The sequence below is a fragment of the Sapajus apella genome, unplaced genomic scaffold (genome assembly GCF_009761245.1).
Source record: "Sapajus apella isolate SASKATOON/1434 unplaced genomic scaffold, GSC_monkey_1.0 scaffold40, whole genome shotgun sequence".
Classification (NCBI taxonomy): domain Eukaryota; kingdom Metazoa; phylum Chordata; class Mammalia; order Primates; family Cebidae; genus Sapajus; species Sapajus apella.
In genome coordinates this window covers 10,494,705-10,513,961 of record NW_022436980.1, presented here as the reverse complement: position 1 = coordinate 10,513,961, position 19,257 = coordinate 10,494,705, and the positions used below count along the sequence as shown (strand labels likewise).

At 34.5% G+C, this 19,257-nt stretch overlaps 1 long non-coding RNA gene across 1 annotated transcript in view; it reads right to left on the bottom strand.

Moving 5' to 3' along the window:
- Nucleotides 1-9,598: 9,598 nt before the first annotated feature.
- Nucleotides 9,599-19,257, bottom strand: part of LOC116565493 — a 15,752-nt gene continuing 6,093 nt past the window's right edge. Inside the window, exon 3 of the long non-coding RNA XR_004275466.1 lies at nucleotides 9,599-9,780. This is a non-coding gene — a long non-coding RNA (uncharacterized LOC116565493). The remainder of the gene's footprint in view (nucleotides 9,781-19,257) is intronic.

The window sequence follows — 19,257 nt, the reverse complement described above, 5'->3', positions numbered from 1 at the left end:
ATAACTACCACTCACAGTCAAGGGGAGGGTATTACAGAAGATATGTACATAATGCTAGGGATCATCTCAGAATTCTGCATACTACAGGAAGGAAGCAAAGTAACAAGGGTGCTAGTTGCAAATTCTGAAGTGGCTTTAGATTTGCAAAATAACTTGCCTGAGCAGGTTTCCCAATGCCCATGAATGACTCACCCAAGACTGACTTTAGCAGAGGAGGGTCTTAATAATTCGTTAGACAAGTTGACCAGTTCTGCAGATGTCAATCAGCTTATTTTCCAAGTCTGAACTTGTGCAGAGATCTAATTAGCAAAGCATTCATGTTAGTAGGGTTAGAGGGTATACTTGGGCTAAATCATATGAACTTCCATGCACCACAGATGATCTACTGATAGCCACTGCTTCATGTCTAATCTGCCAACCACAGAGACCAACACTGTGACCTGACTATAGTACATTTTTCTTGGAAGTATCAGCTAGGTGCCTAGTAGTAGTGTTAATTACATTGGACAAAATTCATTCTGGAAAGAATAGCACTTTGCTCACACTTCAATAGGCATTTATACAAGATATGTATGAATTTCCTTCTCTTGCCAATAATCCTTTTGCCAAAATGACCATCTGTATACTTACAGGCATACAATTCCATATAATATGGTAAGACAGCAAATGAAATTCTTCAACAGGCCCATGTTTATGAAATGCCCTGGACATACTGTGTTTCCTATCTTTTAATCAGATGGCTTGATATAAATGAAGAATGTCCTTATGAAGAATCATTTATGGCAATAATTTTATTGTAATGCATCACAGGACTAGGCTAATATCCTCCAGATGAAGTTTTATGGTTGTAATTGGTTTGATTCCCATTGTTGTATTCCAAATGTCTGAAGTTGAAGAAGTAGAAATGTGAGTGACTTACCTCACTATTGTCCCTAGTAACCCAATGATTAAAATTTTGCTTTTTACCTCTGAAACTTTGGGTCCTGACAATCTAAGTTTTTAGCTGCCTGAAGTGGGAATTTGGAATTTAATCTATTCAAAGAACAGAAAGAAGCTACCGTGGCTGTAGTATCATAAATGAGGGAAAAGTAAAAATGAGGTCAGAAAAGAAGACATGATCATGTAAGACTTATTTTTGTTCAGGTAAGTAATTTTAACATTAAACTAAATAAATCTTAAAGTTAAAATATTTCCAAATTTATTTATATGTTATATAATGGAAATTTGAATAAAATTATTACTCTAGCCATTGTGAAGAAAATGTACTATTAAGGGCAGGAGTGAAAATAAGTGGTCCACTGCTATAGTAACTTTCAAGGCAACAGTTGCAAGCTTAGATCATGGTGGAAGCATAATACAAGATAATAATCACAGTTTTTTTTCCAATGAAAATAAGCAGTAGACCAATCTGTAATTCTTAATGTTTAAGATATTAATGGAGTTTTAAAGACTTTTTTTTTTAAGCAGACAGTTCGGAGATGAAAGTTAAAATATTAATGAATTTTAAATTTTATAACTAAATCATGTTTTATATGTAAAAGAAAGGCAAGATCGCTTAAAAATCTAGAAGGAAATCAATTTCTACCACTACAATTAGGCAGATAAATGACTGATGAACTGCCAAAACGTATCCCCAGGCCAAGGGGGTTTCAGAGTAAATCATCAGAACTAGAGCCTGTCTTTCACGTAAGGCAATCTGTGGGAATATGTAATAAAAGAAAACATCACTGAAAAGTACATTAGAAGAAAAGAAATGTAGTTTCTATCGGGTGCAAACATGATGGACCATTAGTCCTTTCAGGGAGTAAATATGCATGGAATAATGTATTGAAGGTTCCAGAATATCTTGACTAACATGTTAACACTGATGCCATTTTAAAAAATGTTGTCACCATGATATTGATATGAATGCATTGTTATCTGAACTATTGGAGATCTAAGAATCAATGGGAAGAAACCAATGAATGAACCAGTGACTTGGCTGACCCTTTTGCAGATGGTGGCCAAACTTCATGTGCTCAAATAGTTTTTTCAAAAATAATTTTAAAGAAGTTTATGATTCTGAAAGTGTTATACCTTTGAAGAGTGAAATGTTCAATGTGATCCCTAATTACTTTTGAGGCAGTTATTATTTAATACATAGTAGAGTGATTAATGAAAAGATGAGAGAACAGCTTTATTATCTTCACATTTACAGATGGTATAAAACACTTTCCATCACTAAAGGGTCAAATTAATGGAGATAAACTTGCTGAGGCTTTAAAATTTGAAGGAGATAGAACAAGACTGCTAAATAGAAACCTTTAGAGATCATCTTCGATCCCCAGGCAGGAACACCAAATAGAACAACTATTCACACACAAAAAAATCTTCATAAAAAACAAAAATCAGGTGAGTGAACACAATACTTGGTTATAACATAAGATAAAGGAAAGAGGCACTGGAGAGGGTGGAAAAGACAGCCTGGAATTGCCTATGTCACCCCTTCCTGATCCCTCAACAGAACAGTGTGATGTGGACAGAGAAACTGTATACTCGAGAAAGAGCAAAGTGATTGTGATTTCACATTCAAACTTAGTGCTGCCTTGCCACAGTGCAAAGTAACACAAGGCAGAATTGGGCTGACACCCACAAAAAAAGCAATTATACTAGCCCTAGCCAAAGAGAAATTGTTCATCCCAGCTGTCAGAACCTGAGTTCTGGCTAGCGCCGCCATTGCAGGCTAAAGCATTCTAAGGTTCTAAAAACACTTGAAAGGCAGGTTAAGGCACAAGAAATGCAGTTCCTGGGCAAGTCGTGATGCTGTGTTGGGCTCAGATGCAGTAGACTTGGGGTGTACAAGACCTAGTGAGATAGCAGCTGAGGTAGCCAAGATAGGGCTCACATCACCACTCTCCCAAACACAGGCAGTGCAACTCACAGCTCCAGGAGAGACTACTTCCTTCCACTTGAGGAGAGGAGAAGGGAGAGTAAAGAGAGTTTTGTCTTGTAACTTGGATACCAGCTAAGCCACAGTAAAGTATCAAGCAGAGTCCTGAAAACCCATTCCAGAGCATAGCTCTTAGAGAACATTTCTAGACTACTCGTAAGTCAAAAGGACCTATTGCCCTCAAGGAATAACCCAGTCCTGGCAGAGCTCACTACCTGTTGAGTAAAGAGCATTTGGGCCTTAAATAAACATCAGTGGTATCCAGGCAGCACTCACCACAGACATGGGGTAAAACCTAGTACCATGCTGGATTCAGGTGTGAACCAACACATTCCCAGCTGTAGTGGCCACAGGAGAGGAAAGGAGAGAAGGAGAAGAAAGGAAAGGAGAGGAAGGTATAGAAACAAAGTAAAACAAAAAAAAACAATAACAGTAGGAACTAAAAAAACTGTATCTTGCAATTTGGGAAACAACTGAGCCACAGTAAAATAAAGCATCAAACAGTCTCCCAATGTCTCTGGTTCTAGGCCTTAGCTCTTGGAGGACATTTCTAGACCCAACCTGGGCCAGAAGAGAACCTACTACCTTGATGAGAGAGACTCAGGCCTGGCAGGACTAATCTCCTGCCAACTAAAAGCCTTTGGCCCTTGAATAAACATCAGTGGTAGCCAGGAAATAGTAGCCACAGGCGTTGGGTGTCACCTAGTACTGTTCTGGCTTCAAGAGTGACCCAACACAGTCCCAATGGTGGTGTCCAAAGGAAAGCTTATATTACCCTACTCCAACTCCAGGCAGCTAAGCAAGGAGAAAGAGAATTTGTTTGTAGGAAAATAAAGGAAGGAAACGAGACTTTGCTTGATAATCCAGGAAATTGAATCTCACCACAAACTACCCAGTACCTCTATGAGTCTGTAAGAGTCACAGTATTATAGGAAGTGTGTCCCCCTTCCTAATGCACATATAACTGCAGTGACCAAATTCTTAAATCACAACACTCAATACCCTTTGAATACTTGGAAAGCCTTCTCAAGAAGGATCAGTACAAATAAGCCCAGATGGCAAATATAAGAATAAATATCTAACTCTTTGATGCACAGACATCAGTGAACATTCACAAGATTCAGGACCATCCAGAAAAAATATGTCCTCACACCAAATGAACTAAATAAAGCACCAGTGACCAGTCCTGGAGTGACAGAGATATGTGACCTTTCAGACAGGATTCAAAATAGCTGTTTTAAAGAAGCCTAATAAAATCCAAGATAACACAAAGAAGCAACACAGAAAATAGGCTTATCAGATAACTTTAACAAAAAGAGTAAACTAATTTAAAAGAATCAAACAGAAATTATGGAGTTGAAAAACCCAACTGATGAACTGAGGACTTCATTAGAATCTCTCAACACCTGAACTGATCAAGCAGAAGAAAGAATTAGTGAACTTGAAGACAGCCTATTTGAAAATACACAAAGGAGGCAATTTTTTTTTAAAGAATAAAGCACACCTATAAGATATAGAAAATAGCTTCAAAATGGCAAATCTAAGCATTATTGGTTTTAAGAGGAGATAGAGAAGCAGAGATAAGGCTAGACAGTTATTAAAAGAAATAATAATAGAACTGCCTAAACCTAGAGAAACATATGAATATTCAAGTAGAAAAAGGTTATAGAACACCAAGAAAATTTAACTCGAAAAAGACAACCTCAAGGCATCTAAAAATCAAACTTGTAAAGGTCAAGGAAAAAGAAAGAATCCCCAAATCACCAAACAAAAAGGAAAGAATCCCCAAATCACTGAACAAAAGGGAAAAAGAAAGTAAAAGAAAAGAAAAACATAGAAAGGAGCTCCAATATGTCTGGCAACAGATTTCTCAGGAGAAACTTTACAGGCCAGGAGACAGTGGCATGATCTATTTAAAGTGCTGAAGGAAAAAAAAAAGCTTTTTAGAATATTATATCCAATGAAAAATATTCTTCAAACATGAAGGAGAAATAAAGACTTTCTCAGGCAAAAAAGAAAAAAAAAACTGAGGGTTTTTTTCAACAGAAGGCCTGTTCTACAAGAAATACTAAAAGGTTTTCTTCAGTCTGAAACAAAAGAATGTTAATGAGTAATAAAAATCATCTAAAGGTACAAAACTCACTGGTAACAGTAACTACACAGACAAATACACAATAATATAACACTCTAATTGTGGCATATATACTACTTAGAAATTAATTAAGAAGATTGAAAGATGAAACTATCAAAAATAATAACTACAACTTCTTGAGACCTAGACAATATTATGTGAGTAGAAACAACAAAATATGTAAAAGCAGGAGCAATAAAGTTAAAACGTAGAAATTTATGATTTCTTTTTTGCTTGCTCGTTTGTTTGTTTCTACAATGAGTTAAGTTGTCATCAGTTTAAAATAATGAGTTATAAGATGTTATTTGCAAAACTTATGGTAACTTCCAATTTAAAAAACCTAAAATAGGTACCTAGAAAAATATAAAGTAAGCACATACAATATACTACCTGAGATAATTATTTTCACAAAAGGGAAGACAGGGAGGAAGGAAAAAAGAGAAAGCCACAAAAGAACACAGAAATCAACATATGACAGAAGTAAGCCCTATCTTATTAATAATAACATTGAATGTAAGTAGAGTAACCTCTCCAATCAAAAGGCATAGAATGACTGTATGGATTAAATAAACGAACAAATAAAACCCAATGATTTGTGTCTACAAAAAACACACTTTATAAAGACACACAGAAAGTAAAAATCAATGGATGAAAAAAGATATGCCATGAAAATCAAAATCAAAAAAAGAGCAGGAGTAGCTATATTTACATTAGAAAAAATAGATTTCGAGACAAAAACTATAAAAATAGACAAGGTTGTTAAATAATGATAAATGGATCAATTTTGAAAGAGAATGTAACAATTTTAATATATATGCACTCAACACTGGAGCACCCTGTTATAAGTAAATTTTCTTGCAAAAGAAATAGCACTCAAAGATATGTCCACTGAGCAAGGCAGTTTACTTCTATAGAAGGGTGCAGGGCACACAGATGGAGCAGTAATGACCACCGCAGGTTTAGACAGCAGGGAAGGGGTACTTATGCCTGACGGGAGTCACCCCTACTGCTGTGCTATCCCCTGTTGTCTAGGGTTAGACAGCACAAACTAGATTAATCCTGATTGGCTGTTTTAAAAAGAGCTGGGGTCCGAGCTGGAGTGGCAGGGTGGGTGTTTTGGGATGAGTGAGGCTGGAGCGGGGAAAGGATAGGGAGCAGGTGTGAACTACTGATGAACTGGTGGAGAAGGTTGTTTACTGGAATTACAAGGAAGTTAAACTTTAAAATAGAGATTTAAAGAAAAAGAGAGCTGAACATACTGACATACTGATTCTTTAAAGGAAAACTTAGGGTTCATTATAACAACACAGATATGTAAAGCAAATATTAATTGAGAAAGCTAGACCCCAACACAATAACAGCTGGAGATGTCAACAGCCTACTTTCAGAACTGGGCAGATCATCCAGACAGAAAATTAACAAAGAAACCTTGAACCTAATCTGCATTACAGACCAAATGGGCCTAATAGGTGTTTACAGAACATTTCATTAAATGGCCGCAGAAAACACATCTTCTGTTCAGCTCATATATAATTCTTAAAGACAGATCATATGTTAGGTAACAAAACAAGTCTTAAAAAGTCCAAAAAATATTGAAATAATATCAAATATCTTATTTGACAAAATTGAATAAAATTAGAAATCACTAAGAAGAAAAACATTGGGAACTAAACAAACATATGTAAATTTAATACTATGCTGTTGAATGACCAGTGGGTCACTGAATATATTAAGAAAAAAAAAAAACTAAAAAAATTCTTGAAACAAATGAAAATGGAAATATGACATATCAAAACCTATTTGATACAGCAAAAAAGGTACTAAAAGGAAATTGTATAGCAATAAATGCATACATCAAAATAGTAGAAAAACTTTAAAAACCTAATGATGCATCTTAAAAAACTAGAAAAGCGCCGGGCGCGGTGGCTCAAGCCTGTAATCCCAGCACTTTGGGAGGCTGAGGCGGGTGGATCACGAGGTCAAGAGATCGAGACCATCCTGGTCAACATGGTGAAACCCCGTCTCTACTAAAAATACAAAAAATTAGCTGGGCATGGTGGCGCATGCCTGTAATCCCAGCTACTCAGGAGGCTGAGGCGGGAGAATTTCTTGAACCCAGGAGGCGGAGGTTGCGGTGAGCCGAGATCGCGCCATTGCACTCCAGCCTGGGTAACAAGAGCGAAACTCCGTCTCAAAAAAAAAAAAAAAAAAAAACACTAGAAAATCAAGAGCAAACAAAACCTTACATTAGTAGAAGAAAATAAATAATAAATATTAGAGCAGAAATTTAAGAAATTGAAATTAAACACAAAAGATTGAAAAATGAAAAGTTTGTTTTATGAAAAAATAAACAAAATTAACAAAACTTTATCCAGACTAAACAAAAAAGAGAGAAGAGTTACATAAATAAAATCAGAGATGAAAAGGGGGACATTACAACCAAAGCTGCAGAAATTCAAAGGATCATAGAAACTGCAGACTACTATGAGCAGCTATATTCCAGAAAACAAGAAAAAATGGATAAATCCTAGACACATACAACCTATAAAGATTGAACCACGAAGAAATATGAAACCTGAATAGACTCATAACCAATAGCTATAATAAAATGTCTCCCAGCAAAGAAAAGATCAGGACTTAATGGTTTCACTGCTGAATTCCACCAAACATTTAAAGAACTAATATGAAGCATACTCAAACTATTCCAAAAAATAGAAAACACATTATACAAGACCAGTATTACCCTAATACCAAAACTAGACAAAGAGACTCAAAAACAAACAAACAAAAAAACTACAGGTCAATATCTCTGATGGACATTGTTGCAAAAATCCTCAACAAAATACTAGAAAACTGAATTCAATAACACTAAAAAGATTATTATCAAAAAAGGAAAAGAAAAAAAAGATTATTATCATGACCAAGGAGGCTTATCCCAGGGATGAAAAAATGGTTCAACATACACGTATCAATCAATGCGATGCATTCTATCAACAGAATGAATGACAAAAACCATATAATCATTTTGATTGATGCCGAAAAATCATTTGATAAAATTTGACATCTCTTCATGAGAATAACCCAACAAACTGGGTATATAGAGAACATACCTCAACTCAATAAAAACCATATACAACAGATCTATATCATACTGAGCAGGGAAAACTGAAAGCCTACAGATCTACTAACATACTGAACAGGGAAAACTAAAAGCCCTTCCTTAAGATCTAGAATATGACAAGGATAGCCACTGTTACAACTGTTATTCAATATAGTAGTGGAAATCTCAGAGTAATGATGAGAGAAAGAAAAAAATACATTCAATACAATTGTAAAAGTAGAAGTTAAATTATCCTTGTTTGCAGACAATATAATACTGTATTTGAAAAAACCTAAATATTCTACAAGAAAACTGTTAGAACTGATACATTCAGCAAAGTTGCAAGATACAAAATCAACATACAAAATTTAGTAACTTTCTATTTGCCAAAAGTAAGCAATCTGAAAAAAAGTAAGTAATTCCATTTGCAATAGCTACAAATAAAATACCTAAGAATTAACCAAAGAAATAAAATATCTCTATAAGGAGAGCTATAAAACACTGATGCAAGTAATTGAAGAGGGCACAAAAAATAAAAAGATATTCTATGCTCATGAATATGTCAATAATGCCCAAAGCAATCTAGAGGTTCAGTGCAATTCCTATGAAAATATCAATGACATTCTTCATAGGAATAGAAGAAACAATCCTAAAGTTTGTATTTAAACCACTAAAGCCCCAGAATAGCGAAAGCCACCCTGAGCAAAATGAACAAAACTGGAAGAATCACATTACCTGGCTTCAAGTTAAACTGCAGAGCTTTGGTAACCAAAACAGCATGGTACTGGCACAAAAATAGACACATAGACCAATGAGAGAGAAGAAAAATCACAGAAATAAATTCATACATCTTCTGTGAATTCACTTTCAACAAAGGTGTCAGTAACATACTTGGGGAAAGAATAGTCTCTTCAATAGTGCTGGAGAAACCGGATATTATTATGTAGAAGAATGGAACTAGATCCTTATCTCTTGCTATATACAGAAAAAGTCAAAATGTATTAAAGCCTTAAATCTCAGACCTCTAACTATAAAACTACTAAAAGAAAACTTTGGGTAAACTCTCCAGGGCCTTGGTCTTAGCAAATATTTTTCTAGTAATATCCCACAAGCACAGACCACCAAAATAAACATGGACAAACAGAATCACATCAAGGTAAAAAGCTTCTGCACAGCTAAAGAAAGAATCAACAACATGAAGCGATAACTCACGTAATGAAAGAAAAATTTGCAAACTATCCATCTGACAAGGAATTAATAATCAGAAAACAGCTCAAACAACTCTATAAAAATATAAGAATTCAATTTAAAATGAGTAAAAGATCTGAATAAACATTTCCCAAAAGAAGACATACAAATGGCAAACAGATATATGAAAAGATGCTCACCATCATTAATCATCAGAGAAATGAAAATCAAAACTCCCAGATATCATCTCACCCCAGTTAAAATGGCTTTTTCCAAAAGATAGGAAACAACACATGCTGGCAAGGATGTTGAGGAAGTAGATACCTCATACACTGTCGCCAGGCATGTAAATTAGTTACGCCATTATGGAGAACAATATGGATATTCCTTTAAAAACTAAAAATAGAACTACCATATGATCCAGCAATCCCACTGCTAAGTATGTACCCCAAAGAACGGAAATCAGTATATCAAAGAGATGTCTGCACTCCCATGTTAGTTGCAGCACTATTCATAGTAGCCAAGATTGGGAATCAACCTGGATGTCCATCAACAGATGATTAGATAAAGAAAATGTGGTATATATACACAATAGAGTACTAATCAGTCATAAAATATAACGAGATCCTGTCATCTGCAACAACATAGATGGAACTGGAAGGCATTATGTTAGGTGAAATAAGCCAGGTGCAGAAAGATAAACTTTACATGTTCTCATTCATTTATGAAAACTAAAAATTAAAACAATTAATTTCATGGACATAGATGGTAGAATGATAGTTACCAGAGGCTGGGAAGATTAGTGGTAGAAGGGAAATGCAGATGGTTAATAGGTACAAAAATATAAAAATATAGTTACATACAATAAATGAGATATAGCATTTGATAGCACGGCACAATGACTACAGTCAAATGTGCAACAACTTGTTGCATATTTTAGAAAATCTAGGCCGGGTGCGGTGGCTCACACCTGTAATCCCAGCACTTTGGGAGGCCGAGGCGGGTGGATCACGAGGTCAAGAGATCGAAACCATCCTGGCCAACATGGTGAAACCCCATCTCTACTAAAAATACAAAAATTAGCCGGGCATTTGGCATGCGCCTGTAGTCCCAGCTACTTGGGAGGCTGAGGCGGAAGAATCGCTTGAACCTGGCAGGCGGAAGTTGCAGCGAGCCGAGACTGCGCCACTGTGCTCCAGCCTGGCGACAGAGCAAGTCTCCATCTAAAAAAAAAAAAAAAAAAAAAAAAAGAAAAAGAAAATCTAAGGGAGTACAATTGGAATGTTTATAACACAAAAAAAATTAAAGATGCTTAAGGTGATGGAAACCCCACTTACTCTTACATAATTATTACACATTTCATTCCTGTATCAATGGGGTACATATCATGTACCCCATAAATGTATATACCTGCTCTATACTCGTAAAAATTAACTATAAGACAATTTTTAAAAATTTAGCAAAATACAGTGAAGTTAAGCTTTGTTGTAGAGTTGTTTTCACATAAGGATAATCACTAAAATTTAGAAATCCTTTAGAGAAACACAAACTCGCAGAGAAAATGTAGCTGAAGATTAAGAAATCATGAAGGACATGTATAGGGTGAATAAATAAAATTTTACAAGATTACAAATAAATATTTCCCAGAATGAAAGCCACTACTTAAACATAAAAAGATATGCTTTTAATATTAATATAATGAAGCCATAATAAAGTTATAGACTATGGTGTTTTTACTTTAACAAGGTAAAAATTTAAAAAAGACTCAAATTAATTGGTGAGTTTCTGCTTCAGCTATGCAACAAACAAAGGTTTTCTTCATTTTCTTTGGGTGAGTAATCTGTGTCATTTAATTCTCTCAGAGTTCTTTGTACACAGTTGACCAATTCCTAGTTAGGATGAAAGAGTACTTCATTATTTGGAATTTTCGAGTGTTAAAAATTACCTGTGAGGAGTAATATGTTTTTTCTATATAATAGGCATATCCAAGAAAGACATTGGAAACCAGGCAGCACCTTTCCTTAAAAAGCTTAGTTTTAAATGAGAAACTGTGAATTACACCTGCCTTGTCAGTTCTCTCCTTTAATCTCGAATGTTGGGACCACTTGTATTTTCCCTGTTGACTTCTGGGTCATTCATCATCTTCTCTTTAGCAATTCCATGAACCTGCAGGATCCATCAGACCCTTTTTATCAAGATTTGTTTTATTCTAATCTCCATTTACTTTCGTTTCTGTTCTTAATTGAGATGACTTTCCTTCGATAGTTCTGTCATTATAAAAGCAAAAATTTTTAAATTTATTTTAATATTACCCATCATTTCATTTCAGTCAGCACACTTATTTAGCTGTTCCCCTCTTATCTCCATGTCTGAGGCAATTCTTTGTGTTTCTTTTTTTCTTCAATGAGCAGCACTTACTCAAAATCTCTATTTTTTTCAATTTTTTTTAGTATATAAACCTTGGTGAAATTATGCCGTTTTTTTTTTATTCTTAGTTTCTTCCAAGGACCTATCACTTACTTGTCATTTTCAACTTAAACAGTAGGCCCTTAGCTTGTTTAATCAAAAATCCAAACTGTCAAAAATTTTACTTAGGACAATTATTTGCAGATCAAAACCCTATATTTACTTTGTAATTACTGCTGCTAACACCTAAGGACTTGTTTTGTAGAGAGGGAAATAATTTTTTTTCTGATGGCTTTAATTTTCTTATAAAGAAGTACTCCATATAGAAAAGCAGCATGATAATTTTACTGTCATTCTTAATTTAAAAAGACATGATATTATAGAAAGAAAATAGATTTTGATTGAAATAGAACTTGGTTTTCTCTCGTTAGCAGTATCATTTCTGTAGTCATCTCTGAGTCTCAATAAATTTATCTGTAAATTTTGGATAACAATATGCACTTTCTTAAATTGTCTTAAAAATTGATTGAGATAATGTATTGAAAGCTCCAAGTACAGTTTTTGAGTAAATTGGCATTAACTCTCATAATAAGGCTGTCATCATCTGATAAAGTTGAACAGTTTGATATGGAAAGTTATGTAGAGAATCATATATGTTCAAAATAATAATTAATTTCCACACAAAACATTAAGAGATGTATTAAAAGTTGGGTAGGAAATGAGAAAGATCCAGTGATTGCTCATTTTATAGCTATTACAAAGGAAGTTTGGACTTCAGTAGCTTTGTGTGTGAAGATTTTAGAAAATTACTGATATAAAGACAAGATGTATTTGCAGAAGGAAAAATACATAAGATGATGTGAAATACATTTGAGAGATAACCTTGAAATTTTAGTATTAAATATATAGGAAAGCAACTAGTAAATTTTTTAAAAAGATGTCACATGATGTAGAATAAAGAAAAAAGACAGTAAGAAGAAAAAATACATTTGTTTTAAACAAGAGAGACATTATTTTAAAGAAAACGTTATTTTAAATTAAAATATATAACTTTGTGGTTTATCTGAAATTAAATATTTTAACTCATACTTGATGGAAGCATATCGTATTGCAATGAGTTAGCAAGTTAATATTTATTAAATGAATTTTAGATTTAAATATACTGTGTATAAATTTGGTGTTGGGTACAAATTTCAGACTGTTTGTGAATTGTTCTGAAATTCAGTTTGATTTCACGGGTATTACCTTGAGGCATTTTGTAACAGCAAATATGGAAGCATAACTCATGTTTAATCTCACTCTTCATTGAAATCGCCTGTGAGTAGCAGATTTACCCACAGTGTGTTTTACAAATGTGCATACACAGTCTTACTTATAATTATTAAGTACCAAAATGAAGCATGCTCATTACAATATTATACCATCTGGTATAATGACTTGGTACAAGTGATAGGTAATGAATCGTGAAATATATAGTAAAGCATACATTGCCCATCTCTAATAGATCACCATAGAGGTAAAAACGTAATTTTGTGAGGAGAAACGTAAGAGACCTTGCTAAAGTACACTCGTTATATGTTAAAGTTGTGTATCTTCAAATGTGTTCTAATAGAAATTTGAACAGGAACTCATAAAAATACACACTGTATCTTTAGTTTAGAGAATGGATGCAATGACGAGATACAGTCAGTCAATTGTTAAAATTTTTAGAAATTTTGTGAGTTGATGAACATCTCATTAGTAGATTGGAATCACCCATGGTCGAAATAGTAAACACTACACCTCATGGCTTCTGCTTCTCCAGAGAACCAGTTGTTAAATATTTACCAGCACATGATTGGTTAAGGAAATCACACTTTCTATACTATCAACAAAAAGCAGTTATTTACCATTGGTAGAATCCTTCAGCATGTATGGTAGTTTTTTAAGATTATGTTTTATAGGTATATATTTATTGCCCAGTCTCAGGTATTTTATTATAGCAATGCAAGAACAGACTAACACAGGGACCTACATCTTCTCATTTCTCTGCTCCTTCTTTCATGGCAACCACTGTTTTATTCTCTATCTAGGTATATTTATTTAACCTTATAAAAAATTTCATATACAAATGAGATTTTGCAACTATCAGACAGGTAAATTAATATGAGACTTCTAACAGAAGAAATATTCCTTAAATTATATTTTTTAAAAAATTTCAAGTTAAAATATAATTTCCTCATGGAAACTTTGCACTTGGAGGCACAGCATTTTGTTCCAGAAACAAATGTTGAATATTCCATTAGTCTAGAGATTCATTTTCATTAGGAAAATACCATGAGGTAAAATTGTTTTGATTGACAGATATTTACATGTGTTACAATTTTCAAAAAAGGACACCATTACTACTTCCTGTGAGTTTTATTGATAACCTGGAACATAATTTTACTTTCAAACAAATAATATTAACCACAAAATGCTTCCAGGTAGAAAAGCAATATGATCCAAGATCCTGTGTATTCCAATGAAACATTTTAGAATTTGACTTTTCTATTATTCAATGTAGCAGTTAAAAAATTTAAGCAAATTATCATCTGACTTAGGTTTTGACAATCAACACTGATTTGACTAATGAGTGAATTGATTGGCATTGATAAAATTTAAAAATTTGGAAAATTCATATGGATGGAGCAGTAAATAATTGTGTAAGATTGAGACTTTGCCATGTATCTCTATAATTCAGAGGGTGAAAAAAAGTTAAATTAGGTTTTTTCAAAGATAGTGTACTATTTACCATTTTCTTCCCATGCAGACAGCACTTACATATTTAACAATGTACTGGCATCACCTGCTCTAAATCTTGCAACAATCTTTAAAGTTGAGGGCGGACATTGATTGACCCACATCCTAGGCCATTTTATTTCCCCTCTTTCTCTCTTCTGACTCTTCCTTTAAGGCACATGTACATTATTTGTGTAGCCCACTGTTTTCTTTGTTCCTGCTTCACTAAAATTATTAATTAATAATTGCACTTGTAGCCATGTCATTGGTTATGATATTATGCAAACATTCATTTTATGAAGTTTTAAGTGTATTAGTAATTTGGGGCTGCTGTAACTGAAATACCATAAACTGCAGTTTATACACAACAAGCATTTATTTCTGATAGTTCTGGAGGCTGGGAAGTCTTCCAGATTGAGGGAACCGGCAGATTTGATGGCTAGTAAGAGCCTTTTCCTTGTAGACAGAGAATTCTTGCTGTGTTTTTACTTGGTATAATGGACAAACAAGCTCTTTTGGGCTGCTTTCAATAGAGCACTAATCACATTAGCAAGAGCTCCATTTTTATGGCCTAATCACATCCTAAATTCTCTATCTCTTAATACTATGGCATTTCGAATTAGGTTTCAACATATTAATTTTGGGGGACACAAACATTCAGATCATAGCAATATGTTACTCAGATAAATCTAGAAGGCCAAAGTCTGCAACTCTTACAAATTGTATATTTTAAAGGTAAAAGCCCTAATTCAGAGAACAATTGCAGTTCTACTATATAAATAATGCCTTATAATTTACTGCATATTGTCCTAAGCTTTTTATATGTTTAAACTAATTGAATTTTTATAACATCTCTGTGGGGTAGTTTCCAGAAACATTCTCATTTTACAGATGAAGAACTTGAGGCATAAGGAAGATTAATACTTGCTTCCGTTGTTAAATAGACAATGCAAAAATTCAAAACTGGGAATCTGGCTTTAGAACTCATACTCTTGACCACTGTGTTACACAGCGTATGTCAAAGGGGTAGATTATTTGAATGCATTTTGGAAAACGGCAGATTTCATAAGCATAAATAAGCAATTTAAATGGAGACATTTTAATTAAAATGTATTTTATTAACCCCTGGCAGGGAGGCAAGCTGAATCTATGCCTTAGCATCTTTTCTTTGGGGCCAAATTATTTTATTCTAATATGAACTACACATACCCCAATATAATCCTCCTTACTTGAAGCTCTAAATATTACGGTAACAGCAAAATTTCTTGGTTATTATGTTTAAGGAATGATATGGGGGAAAGAAAAGACAATGAAAAAGCAGTGCTGGCTTCTATGAGAAAAATTGCTCCTGATTATGTTCTCTTTTGGCTCTCCTTACCCACATCACTTTTGCTCTTTATTGCCACATATGGGGATTTTGATGTTTAGGTAAGAGGCTAATTAGAAGTCTATCTATAAATTATTGTTTAAAGTTAAGGAACAAGAGAAGTTTCTTCCTTCTTCTGTCAATCTCTCTCTTTCCCCTCTCTCCCTCTCTCTCTTGAAGAGTAAGAAACAAAGCCTCAAACTCCAGCATTAATAAAACTTGATGGTATCTGTAACCATAAAAAAATATGGAGGGGAAAGTAGAATTGTGCATGATTTAGCAGAAGCAATTTTTTAAAAGTCTAGGTATATAAGGAGGGTAACAGTAACAAGACATAAAATCATTTGTGATCATGCCATAGAAAAGCTTGGTAGTTGGAGACATTCCATATCGGAGAAGCTATACTTGTTGGAAATTTGTATAAGAAACAGTGACATTCCCCAGTTCTCTAATTTCACTCTATGACTTCTGACTGGTAACTCACAAAAGACAGCAACTGAACTAGAATATATCCAAACATGGAGATAGCAAGAAAAGGCATGAACAGTTAGAACGCTTGGTTTTAAGCAGGGAATTTCAGAGAACATCAGCATATTAACTAGTGTGACCCCTTTTGTCTTCGCCCTCTTTACCATTATACAAAAAGTCAGAAACAAAGCTTACAACCATGCAGGCAGGAGAGAAGAGAACTTTTATTTGTGAAGAAACCAAAGTGTCTCAAAGTGAGACATGATAAAATTTGAAGTCCCCCAAGTACAAAATGTATCTCATTGCCAGACTAATCACCCTCAGTAACCCCAGCAGTTGATAAGCCATGACTATTCAAAAAGGCCTTCAAATCAACTTTTCAGTTACTTACTCCTAAATGGGAATATATAGCCAGGAATCAACAGACATTTATGGAAAGCTTATAGCAAGAGATTGGAGATCATAACTAATAAACATATAATAGAAACTTAGAGAAAACAGACAATATGAGAAATTTTAAAAAAACCCTCTGCATGGAAAACCTAACTCACATTCTCTGTAAGATAACAGAATATAAATTGAGGCAGGGCTTGGTGACTCACGCCTATAATTCCAGCACTTTGGGAGGCCTAGCTGGGCGGATCATGAGGTCAGGAGACTGAGACCATCCTAGCCAACATGGTGAAACCCTGTCTCTACTAAAATACAAAAAATTAGCTGGATGTGGTGCCACGCGCCTATAATCTTTGCTATGCGGGAGGCTGAGGCAGGGGAATCACTTGAACCTAGGACGCAGAGGTTGCAGTGAGCCGAGATTATGTCACTGTACTCTAGCCTGGCGGCAGAGCAAGACTACATCTGAGAGAGAGAGAGAGATAGAGAGAGAGAGAGCGAGAGATAGACAGACCTTGACACAAAAGCACGATGTTGGAATAAAGGAACAATCAGAGAATAAGGAAAGCCTTTGGAAATTAAAAATATGATAGCTAAAACATAAAATGGTTGGGAGATATAATTAAAGAAGTTTCATAGGAAGTAAAGAGATTAACAAAGACAAGATTTAAAAACTGTGAATCAGTCTACTGGGTCCAATATCTGAAAAGTAAGTATTCCAGGGAAAAAAAAAAAAAAAGAAGCTATTGGGGAGAAAAATTACCAAAGATACTATGAGAAAAATTATCATACATGTAAAGTTTATTTTTCCATGTGAAATGTCTTAATGAGAGCACAATGAATAAACATTTCCAATAGCTATTGTGATAAAATTTTAGGGTACAGATGATAAATGGAACATTAATAAAAGTATCAGTGGAGAAAAAGTACATTTCAAAAAACAGGAATCACAATGAAATATGAGTGCTCAATAGCAATATCAAATACTAGAGGACAGCAGAACAATAGCATGAAACTTTTCTAAATAGAATTTGATAAGTGGTCAAACTACAAACACATACAAAAAAATAAATGGTCAGAGAGGAAAAGACTGAAAGCTTTCCTGTCTCTTGCATATCTTCTTAGAAAGCTCATAGAGAAGGGCCACTGCCATGGCAAGTATGTAGACTAAGAAACAGGGAGAAATGGATCTATGATGAAGTAGAGAAAACATAGCAGAAAACAAAAAGATTCCTTTTATAATAGACGTCTACAGAATGAAGATCCTGATTAGCTTATGAAAGAAGAAATGCTCCAGGGCAGAGGTCTTTATAAAACAAAAGGAATAAATATATTCTAAATAATTGGTTCATGCAGGAAATTATATAACTCAAAAATGGCAAATAAAAATATTAGGCAATTATTAATTCAAAGAAAATAGAAAGTCATGTGGGAAAATAGAAAGCAATTACAGACGTTAGTTGGCTACAGATTACAATAACACATACATTGATTACTGTTTCAAACAATTGAGAGGATGTGGGAAAAGGAGGAGTGCATAAGAGATAATATGTGTTTTCTATAATAAGAAGTTAATAGGAAAACAAACAAAATTGATACAGCATAATAGATCTTTGTTGTCAATCAGCTGTTTTCACCAGTCAGGAATGATAGATTCCATCTGGATCCACTAATAACATATTGACTGTGTTTCAATTGTAGAACAAATTTGTTGCTTCCTTCTTTTTTCTTTATGTTGACACCACTGGTCCTGAGCTGAACCTGCTCATTTTCTTTCATCATTTCCAGCATAAAAGCTGGTCTTAGACCAGAAATGGAGCTGTTTATCAAGTAATTAATATATATATATATATATATTTTTAGATGGAGTTTCACTCTTGTTACCCAGGCTGGAGTGCAATGGCGCAATTTCGGCTTACTGCAACCTCTGCCTCCTGGGTTCAAAAAATTCTCCTGCCTCAGCCTCCCGAGTAGCTGGGACTACAGGCGCGCCACCATGCCCAGCTAATTTTTATATTTTTAGTAGAGACAGGGTTTCACCATGTTGACCAGGTTGGTGTTGATCTCTTGGTCTCGTGATCCACCAGCCTTGGCCTCCCAAAGTGCTGGGATTATAGGCATGAGCCACCGTGCCCGGCCAATATATGTTTTTGATGTTGCCATAGACATTAAATTTTATACAAATTTCTCTATGTTATAGTCTGACAGATCTAGTCAAGAAGCTGTACATTTATTTGTCAGTCAACAGCATCTTAGATAGTTTGGGCATTTGTATGTATTAGTCAGGGTTCTCCAGAGGAAAAGAACCAATAAAGGAGAGTCAGAGTGAGAATGAGAGAGATTTATTATGAGGAACTGGCTTACAGAATTATAGACACTGAGAAGTTCCACAATCTGCCATCTGTAAACTGGAGACCCAGGAAAGCCAGCTGTGCAGTTTAGTCCCAATAGTTTTAGTCCAAGAACAGGAAAAGTCAAATGTTTCAGTTCAACACTTAGAAAGAATAAGGGGCAAA